This window comes from Silene latifolia, chromosome 6 (assembly GCF_048544455.1).
Source record: "Silene latifolia isolate original U9 population chromosome 6, ASM4854445v1, whole genome shotgun sequence".
NCBI lineage: Eukaryota > Viridiplantae > Streptophyta > Magnoliopsida > Caryophyllales > Caryophyllaceae > Silene > Silene latifolia.
In genome coordinates this window covers 95,066,844-95,078,142 of record NC_133531.1, presented here as the reverse complement: position 1 = coordinate 95,078,142, position 11,299 = coordinate 95,066,844, and positions in this window count along the sequence as shown.

Genomic DNA, 11,299 nt, shown 5'->3' with positions numbered 1-11,299 from the left:
TTGAAGATAAAAACAAAACAAAAAAATCGTTGTAACTAAATAATTTAAGCATATATAATCTCTCTAATTTGCTGATCAAACGTATTTACTAGGTGCTAATTTGGTTGAATTTGTGCAAATTTAAGATTTTGGGATAGTCTTTTCGGATTTTATGTAGTAATTTGTTATTTTTTTTTGGCTAAAATGTCAGCTTTTCATTGATAAAACAGCAATACACATACATTTTGTTCATATTTTGTGCTAATTTTACATCAAATGCACCTTAGACATCCAAAGTGTCCATCTTTATAAGAGATGGACTTAATAAAGCATGTTCTAATTCTATTTCGAAGTGAAGCAATGATTTGCCTAGCCACCACTGACAGGCTAAGGAGCCTGTGATTGAGCCAAGCATCGTTCCTTTGTAGCCACACTGTGTACCAGACTGTAATGATTGCAGCAGTGGTCACAACTTTCCTCATCCTGCTCCATCTCCTTCTCTTAATCCGCTGCAACTGATTTGAGGGACCTAGGTGAGCCCCCAACTCAGCATCAATTTTCTGCAACACCTGTTTGGCATATGAACATTCCCGAAATAAGTGAATGTGACTCTCAGTAGCTAGAGCACATATGCAACAAAGGTGGTTGTGGTAAATCTCGTCGTCAAAGCTACCAACCAAAACAATATTTTTAACTCTACAAACTACTCTTTAGTGGAGTGGTAAGTAAAGGTCGGATCCCAAGGGACGGGTATTGATTTAGGATTTCAATTGCCAATAGTTTATGTCTTAGGGTGTCACAAATTATGGGTTGAGATGAGATGTAATATAAACTAATCAACAAGATGAATGTAAAGTGATGAAAACAAAGTAAAGCAATGAAAGGGGTTGTAAACAAATGATTAAAGGCACTAGGGTGTCATGGGGTCATAAGGAAATCATGGAAATAGATCATACAAACATGTTCTTAAGTAGATGCAAGCAACTTATTGTTGTGATGGAATCGAGTTAGTGTATATCTTACAATTCCTAGGAAGTTTAGGTCCCGGAGCCGAGTCGATCAAGACTTTACAACACTTACAAGTCGACTTAGCCTCTTTCTATTCAACTCTATGCATGGTCTAACAAGGCTCGAGTTGGCTTATATCTTACAAGCCTCATTGAAAAGATAAGAGATGGGTAAAAAATGCAAGGATTCATAGTCTCGCATTTCATCAAACATAACATGTGCATAGGTTGAAATCACAACAAGCAAGCAAGTGATTATGAAAGCATATTAGATTAAGCATAGATCAATTCCCATGATTGTTTCCCCTAATTCCCCATTAACCCTAACTAAAGGACTACTCACTCATGATCAAGTTTAACATGCTAATAAGGTTGTCAATCATACTAACAAAGCAAAACATGATGAATAAATGACGTGATTAACAATAATTAAGCAAAGGTAAAAAGAGATTATACCTACTTGAGATTAGAGCTGAGCAAAAAAGCCTGAACCGTATTTTTAAACCGAACTCGAACCGAAAACCGAATTGTGGAGTCCGAATATTCGGTTTTTTTTCCGGTGCGGTAACCGAACCGGATTTTGTACTATAAAAACGGAGCGAATTCGGTTGTAGAAAATTCAAAACCGGGGACCGGTTTTTAAACCAGTTTCTTTATTTTTAGTTTTTTTGAAACCAACATGTTTCTTTTTTAGAAACTAAAAGTCAAAAATAATGTAAATTTAAAACCGGAGACCGGTTTTTAAACCGGTAACCTAATTTTTCGATGTGTTTCTATGCATTTGATTGTGGATCTTTCTTGAAACCGGTTATAAAAACCGGAGCGGGTAAACCGGTTTACGGATCCGGTTTTTAAATTCCGAAAAAACCGGTTAACCGGATTAATCCAGAGCGGATTCGGTGTTGAAAAAAAACTATTTTTTAAAACTGGTTACCGAACCGGTTTGCAAAACCGGAGCGGATAACCGGTTTTGCTCAGCCCTACTTGAGATGTTCCAAATAATAATGCAAAGAATAATAGAAGTAAACTTGATGATTGATGGAAGATTGTCAATCCTCCAATAAACCCCAAATAATCTTCTAATTACCCAACTAAACTAAGAACAATTGAGAGAATTAAGGAATGATTAAGATGTGATTAATATTGAAATGTGTATTTGGCGTGGTTACAACTCGTCGTCAAAAGCTACCAACCAAAACAATATTTATAACTTCACAAACTACTCTTAGCAAAGAGGCCAGTAAAGGTCGGATCCCAAGGGACGGGCATTGATGTAGGATTTTCAATTGTAAATGGTCGTGTCTTAGAGTGTCACAAATTGGGGTTGAGGTAGGAGATCAACTAAAACTAATCAACAATAAAAACAAAGCAAGGTAAATAGAATGGAGATGTAAACAATTGATTAAAAGCAGTAGGGTGTCATGGGTTCATAGGGGATTCATGGGAGTTGATCATACAAACATGTTCTTAATTATATAGCAAGCAATTATTATTGTGATGGGATCGAGTTGGTGTATAAGCTTACAATCCCTAAGAAGGTTTGGGTCCCGGAGCCGAATCGATTAGATTGTACAACACCTACAAGTCGACTTAATCCTTCCTATTCAACTATATGCATGGTCTAATAAGGCTCGAGTTGGTGTATAAGCTTACAAGCCTCATTGAAGAGATAGATGATGGGTAAAAAATGCAAGGATTCATAGGCTCGCATTTCATCAAACATAACATGTGCGTAAGTTGAAATCACAACAAGCAAGAAAAATAATTATGAAAACATATTAGATTAAGCATGAATCATTCCCCATGTTTGTTTCCCCTAATTCCCCCCATTAACCCTAGCTAGGAGACTACTCACTCATTATCAAGTTCAAGATGCTAATAAGATTGTCAATCAAACTAACAAGGCTAAACATGATGAACAAATGAAAGTAATTAACAATAATTAAAACAAGGGTTAAGAGAATTATACCTATGGAGATTCCAAAATAATAATGCAAAGATTAATAGAAGTACTTGATGATTGATGGAAGGTTGTCAATCTCCCAAATAAACCCAAATAATCTTCTAATTACCCAAAATAAATGAAGAACAATAGAGAAATTAAGGAAAGATTAAGATATAATTAATATTGATAAATTGTATTACAATTAATTTGAGAGTATTAAGATGAGATTACAACTTGATTAAAACTTAATTCAAGCTTGATTATAATCTAGGTAGTACAAAGGGGTATTTATACTAAAGATTAGGTACAAAGATTAGGGTTATTAAGGGCTTAAATGACTATTAAGACCCTTAAGAAAAGTTGAGGAAATGCTCCTTTCGAAGGAAATGAGCATATCCGTGTTGCTGGTCCCGTCACAATCCGTGCGTCTTGAGCTGTGGCACGAGCTCTCTGACTAAGGATCCGCTCGGATTGGCTGGGAGACGCTCGGCTCCCTGTGCTGTGATCCGCTCGTCTTAGCCGAAAGACGCCCAGATGTTAATGGAGGGAGACGCCCGGATCGTGTCTGATCCGCTCGGATCCCTGGGCAGTCAACTACTCTTCTTTTCTTCCTCTACAATCTGCAAGGATCATTTCGGGGATGCAAGGATCCTTTCATCATTGCCCAATTCACTTTATTATCTACTTAGGCCTCTAGTATTGGTCTTTTCTGTGATGCTTGGTCATTAGACGCGATCAATTTAGCTCCATTTCGCCATGTAAATGCAAGGTTAACAATCCTTTCCTACCAAGGAGACAAAACCTCAAAGAATATGCAAAACGGGAAACTAAATATAGTAAATGACCCAATTATGTGCTATAAAGCATAGGAACGAGGTTAATTCGGGGACTAAATGTGCTCAAATATGAGTCACATCAGTATTACAACTTTGATTAAGACTAAATTAAGAGATTGATTATGATAAGATAATTCTAAGCTAGTACAATAGGGTATTTATACTAAAATTAAGTACAAGGATTAGGGTTACTAAGGGCTTAAATGACGATTAAGACCCTAAGAGAAGCTTGATAGTTTGCAACTCCCGAGGGACATGCGCGGATTGAGCTAGTGACTCCCCAGGGACACGCACGGATTGAGCTGAAGCACGCTTAGTCCTGTGAGGTGATGCGCTATGGCTGACTGTCGGGACGCTCGGATCCTGGCTCTGGGACGCTCGTCCTGAGCTCAGGACGCTCGGATCCTGGGACAGGGTTCTTCTCTTGCTTGGCTCCTTAACAATCCGTGGGGACTGTCTTAAGGATGCACGGATCGTTCATCATTGCCCATTTCTCTTCATTTATTTGCTTAGGCTTCTAGTGTCGGTCTCCTCTTTGATGATTGGTCATTAGATGCAATCCATTTAGCTCCATTTTGCTTCATAAAAATAAGGCTAGCAATCCTCTCTTACCAAGGACACAAAACCATAAAGAATATTCAAATGGGAAACTAAAGATAATAAATGACCCTAATAGGGGCTAGAAAGCATGAGAACGAGGCTAATTCGGGGACTAAATGTGCTCAAATATGAGTCACATCAAACATCCCCAAACCGAACCTTTGCTCGTCCCGAGTAAAGAGGTGACTAAAACTATGATCTTTATTTAAACTAACCTACTAACATAGCCGATATGAGACGATTAGCGGGTCTCACTCCGCCCCTTCAACTCACAACAAGACACCCATGAGGTAAGATGCCTTCTTGCAAGGCAAGGTGGGGCTTGCCAAAATGGTGATACATCCAATCATTAAGCACACAAAAACAAGTAATGGATACATCTACAAAAGAATAGCCACTTTCCTCATCTAAGTGGCGGAAATTATCTAAGGGGGAAGCAATCTAAGGGTACACACTCCATTATAGATATGGTTTCTTCAAATTACTAAGCCTAAGAGGATACCAACAAATCACCTCCAAGTTGTGTCAAGCTAGGGTACCTTTGTCCTCAATTGCTAAATGCTTTCGTCAAGAGTAGACTCCCTATGATGTGAGAAATACTGTAGGATCGCGGAATTCCCCTTCTTGCCTAGACAAGAAGAAGGGTCGTCCCCTCTCTACCATGCACAAAAGTGGAATCAATGGATAAAGGGATCAATAAGATTTTGAGTTTCATAGTGGGAGTTTGCTTTTGATTTTGTTATTCCCCCCAATTTCTTGTGGCATTTGACATTTTTGAGAACAATTTCTTGCCATTTCTTTGATGTTTGGTATTTTGATACTTGGCAAATTTTTCAATATTTGCATTTTTGAAAATTTTCAAAGTCACCCCAATTTCTAACGAGGATGCTTTTATTGAAGCATAGGAGCTCTTATTTTTGTACTCCTCTTTTGATGTAAATTTGTGCAAACTTCTTGATTTTCATTTTGGTACTTGAACTCAAATTGAGGTTTTTGTGCGCATTCCCTTTTTGTTGACAAAACATGATGATAGAAGTGGAAGATGGTTGCATGGTTTCAAGGGTCACCTTGGAATAAACGGTAGCCAAGGAGTCATCACATCACAAGGTACTCTTGACTAGGCCTTAGTCCATGGGTCAAAAGATACTAGCATGACACATCCTAGGGTGTTTTAGAGGTATTCTAATGAGCAAAGTCTCAAGAAGAAAAAGTATCTACAAAGGCCTTATATACACTTATCAAGCTTCCCAAATAGATGCTTTCACAAAATTTTTCCTAAAATGCAACTACATGCCATGATGCAACTAACATATATACAACCTAATGCAAATGCTTCTATCAACTAGTATGCCATATAAACTAAATGCAACTCCTAACAACACATTAGTTTGTACCACATCAACCAAAATAAAGCCACATTGTCATTAACATATAAAAGGAGGAAGGCGATTTGGAAAGATCATACCATGCGGTCTTCTATTTCCTTCATGCCTCGAATGTGGCGTAGTCAATCCAATGTGATAAGAGTGACAAACAAACACAAATATATACAATATATACAACTCTATACTACAAAGGAATGAACATGTTTTTGGGTTTTTGAGAAAATTTTCAATTTTTATCATTTTTATCATTTTTGAATGCAAGGTTAAGTTAGAATTTCTCATCCCCACACTAGTATGGGCATTGTCCTCAATGGCCAATACGATAGGAAATTATGCAATGCAATCTATATGAATATGCATGATTGCTAAACTAATATGCAAACTATATGACATATAAAACAGGTGAATGCAATCTAATCTATCCTATATGATGCATGCTTTCGATTGGTCGGACAACTAATTTGAATTAACTCGCATCCCTTGTGAGTGAACTTACCCAAACCAAACAAGACACTATTTCTAGTGGAAAAAGAGGGAAAGTTCATGCACAAGGTAAGAGTGCAATGCATGAATTCTAATTGTCATTTTGGATTTTACAAGTGGGAACAAAATATTAATCATCACCTAAATGTTGCTAAGGTGGAAAAATAGTCCTTAATTTTTACAAGGACACCGATAGAATAGAAACAATTAAAGATAAAGTAAGTTAGAAAAGCATATGAAATTTTTGACATGAAAAAGTGAGAGGGAATTGAAGAGCTTCACCTAAGCCATGGTGGGTGCCTCTTTCCCGCTCCACCAAGCTCATGAACATCTTCACTTATTTGTCATCCTCTCCTCCAAGATCGTCATCCCATTGTGTTCTTGATTCATCACTTTCATAAAAATCCATAAATTCATCACCATCACTATTGACCTCCACCGTGTCGCCACCACTTGACCCCGCTCCGTCCCCATTTCCATTGCTATGTGCTCCACCATTTGCATGTTCCGAATTTGGAAAGAGAATTTCTATTTTTGGCCAAGAGGGGAGCATTCCTCTTCATTAATGTGCCCTTGACGAGCCATCTGGTGGAATTGAGGATAAAGAGCATAATAGTTGTCCAGTCTATATTCATATTGTTGACGGTGCAAGGCTTGGAGTAGACCCGTTGCAAAATCATCTCGAGGAAGGATGAAGGGGTAAGGATGATTGTAAGGTTGATATGGAAAGGGGTATGGTGGGATGGTGATCTTTTCCTTTTCATTCACTTGGGGCTCATTTGGTTGTTGTTGAGTGGGAGGTGTGGTTTGGTTTGCTTGTTACAAGGTAGGATGGCACTCGGGAAAGGGGACCCCTTCTAGGTGAAATTCTTGATAGACCTTCCATTGGAAGAGAAAGTGGGGTGCTCCTATTGGTGAGCCACTTGATTCTTTGTTCATAGCCTTCATAAGCAATCCAATGGTGTTGTCGGAAGATTAGCATTTCACTGATTTTGGTAGTACCCGGGAGAGGTACATACATGTTGTTGAAATTCGGTTAAAGTACTTGGCAAGTGGAGTTACTAATCTGCCATTGACAACGTGGATCATTCCACTATCATCTCCATTCCGAAATCGCGCCCACCTCTCAAGAAGTACCAATGGGGCATTGAAATGATAGCCACTCTTTCCTTGTATCTTCAAGTAGGACTCCATAAAGATTAGATCAAGTTCATTTACGACCGCGGGATCGCGGCGAGCTATGAGAGTGCTTGTTATGAACCGATAGGTAAGCTGGATGATGGGATTTTGAATAAAAGAGGCCGAACAATCTTTGATTTTGGAAAAATCACGACCCGTCAATGCTCGCCAAAGCGGTGGTACACTATAGTTCCGGGGTTTTGAGGTACGAATAGGCGATACATCAAGTCCCAATACATCCGAGAATTCTACAAGGGTCATCATTCTTGTTGTGTTCCCAAGACGGAATTCCACACAAATCTTCTTGTTTAAGGTGGATATTTTCATGAAACTTAGGAATTCAAGAACTAATGGTCGATATCTAAGCTCATGCGTGTGGAATAATGTAGAAAGACCAAAAAGTTCAAAGAGTGCCCCGGTTTGGTGGTATATCCCTAATTTCCTTAATGTCTCATAACAAATAAACTTTGTTGGGAGAATATTCTTACCTAGGAGACGGTGAAAGACGATTCGCTATGCATCATTGACAAACTCGATGTTTGAGAACTCATTTAACCTTGAAAGATCGATGATTTCTTCATTTTCCCTTCTAAATGTGTTGAGATGAGAAGTTGAAGAGCTTCATATGACCTTTTTTCTTCTCCTTTCTCTTGGTAAGGATCCCCTTGTTCTCATCTTGAAAGTAGATCAAGATTTTTGCTTGTCTTAAGATGGAAGATTAATCTTTGTATTGTAGATCCTTTTGAAACCCTAGGTTTTGGGTGTTTTTATTTCAAGATGCAATTGGGTGTTGTGAGTGTTTGGGAGATGATTTTTTCTTTTATTGAGGAGGAAAGGGTGATGTGTTTTAATATGTGTGGTGGAAAGAAGGGTTTGTCTTTGAGAATAGAAGAGTGGCACGAGAGGGAGACGCGCGGATCGCTCTCGGCTCGAGCCGATTCTTTCCTGTAGAGAAATTATACAAGCAGGTAGGGACGCGCAGATCGTGGTCGGGACGCGCGGATTTTCTTACAGGGTTTTCTGAAATAGCAAAGCAGGTTTGGGACGCGCGTATCGTGCTCGGCTCGAGCGGATTTCCGCTGAGACGCTCGGGTTATGTCTGGGACGTGCAGATCTTCTTACAGGACTTTTTCCCACAATTTGAAGCTCCCCAGCTCCCACGTCCCGACAACAGGACGCGCGGATCGAGCTTGGAGATGCTCGGATTGCCCTCAGCTCCCACGAGCTCAGGTCTGCTCGTGGGGATCCTCCTTTTTACTCTTCTTTTCTATTCTTTCATGAATTAACAAGGGTGCTTCCCCACACTAGAATCGTCATATCCTTCATTCATCAAACAAGATTAGTAACACTCCCTCACTAACTCTCATGCCAAAATAATGCTATAGGAAAATTAAATGCATATGCAATAAAATACAAGTAAGAAGGGTTAGTATATTTATAAGTGGTGGTTTAGGGAGGACTCAACCAAACTCTTCTTCATTCAATGACTTTGTCATGTTGGGAGAGGCTCGAGGCGAAGGACCTCCACTTCTCCTATGAATGCTCCTTCATAGTAAGGTTTCAATCTTTGACCGTTGACCTTGAATTTGTTTCCATCCTCCGACTTTATCTCAAAGTCTTCATACTTTCCTACCTTGGTGATCACAAAGGGACCCATCCATCTTGAATTTAACTTTCCGGGAAAAAAGTCGATATCAGGAGTTGAATAGAAGAACTTTGTCTCCTTTGTGCAAGGCCTTTTGCTTAATCCTCTTGTCATGAAGCAATTTGGGTTTTTCCTTTTAAATCTTTGCATTCCCGTAAGAGTGTAGTCAGAATTCTTCCAACTCTTGAATTTGCAAGATCCTCTTCTTTCCACTTAGCTTAAGATCAAGGTTGAGGGCTTTGATTGCCCAAAAAGCTTTGTACTCCAACTCAATTGGCAAATGACATGCCTTTCCATAGACTAGCTTATAAGGAGAGGATCCTATGGGAGTCTTATATGCCGTACTATAAGCCCAAAGAGTATCATCAAGCTTCATGCTCCAATCCTTACGAGTCTTGTTAACAACCTTCTCAAGAATTTGCTTGATCTCTCTATTAGAAACTTCAACTTGACCACTTGTTTGAGGATGGTACCCCAAGCCGGTTCTATGTTGAACACCATACTTTGTAAAAAGGGATGTGAGCTTCTTTTCATGGAAGTGTGTTCCTCCATCACTAATAATTGCTCTAGGGACTCCGAATCTTGGAAAGATCACTTTCTTGAGGAGCTTAGTAACCGTTTTTGCGTCATCGGTTGGGGTAGCAATTGGTTTCACCCACTTTAATACATAATCAACGGCTATTAGAATGTACTTGTTCCCTTGAGATGATACGAATGGTCCTTGGTAGTCAATTCCCCAAACATCGAAAATTTCTACCTCCAATATTCCTCGTTGTGGCATCTCATTTCTCCAAGAAATGTTTCCGGTTCTTTGGCAAGGATCACAATGGTTAATAAATTCCCTAGCATCTTCTGTAATACCCGTCCTTTTAGGGACCCGTTGACTGACGTTGACCGACCTTAGGGGCCTGTTGTAGTCTTTGGGAAATCGTACAGGAGATGTCTTGTGTCATGTTAAGCTTTGGATGAGTGGTACTCGATCTAGTCTAGCCTACTCGATCGAGTAACTTGAGTACTCGATCGAGTAAGGGTCACTCGATCGAGTAAGCTAGTTACTCGATCGAGTAGCGTCCTTACAGCGGAGATTTATAATCGTGTTTTGATAGAATCGCAAATCATTTCCGCCTCTCTTCTCGAAACCTAGATGTCGCCTTTCCTCTTTCCCTTCACCATAATCCCTTCCCTTGGAGCCTTGGATTATGCTTATGCCTTGGGGGTAGATCGCTTGAGTTGGGTAGCGGTCTTGACGCCGGATAGCTATGCGTAGGTATGTCATCGTCATCATCATTGTCGTTGTCCTTTTCAGTTAGGGTTGTAGTAGTGGTAATGGATTATTGTACTGTTTGTATAGGTGTATTTCTTTCTTGGTTGATGTCATGTGGTTGAACATGGAATCGCTGCGGTTGGCTAAAGGTAGGTTCGCCTACTCAGTTTCTGTCGGTTGTCTAGTGTGTTGTTTGTTGTGTTGTTTGTGGCGTCGTTATGATTGGATTGATTGTGATATTGGTTGCTGGTGATTGTGACGGTTGTTGGTTTATATTGTTGATTGTTGTTGTATAACTGTCTGTGATATTTGGGGCGCGTCCCTGGCTGAGTGGAGTCACTTGCGGGAATGGCTTCACGCCCTAGTTTTGCCCTCCGTGGAACCCGCCACGGGAGGGGATGTGCACATTAATAAGACAGGGTTATCGCTCGGTATGATGAGCGGGGATTTGGCGGGTACGGCTGCGGCCCCCCACTGGCAGGGCTGGTCCAGTGGACAGTCGGTGACAAAGATTGGTTGGAGTGGTTGTGGCTTATGTGTGTGCTTTGTTGTGTCTGTGGTATGTTGGCTGTTGATGTTGTGTCATACTTCAGTTACTGACCTTGTGTGGTTTGTTTTCTTGTTTGCTTCTGTTGTGTCTGCCGTGATCCCTTATGGTGAGCAGTCGGTCTTACATGTGATGTCTTGGAAGTTAGCCGGAGTCTTGGCAGAGAAGGGTCTTTCACAAGTTATGTCAAGGATAGTTCACATATGGATGACGAGTTATATCTTTTGTTTTAGTAGTTTTGGTTTAATCACTTGTAATAACTTATAAATGTTCTTTTATCGAATTTTGATGATTGCTTTCCTCGGGCAACCGAAATGGTAACGCCTTTATATGCTAGCGAAGGTCTTGTTAAGGCTCCTTGGTATATGGGGGTGTTACAAAGTGGTATAAGAGCGACGATTTTGGAACCTGTAACAAATGAGCCTAATG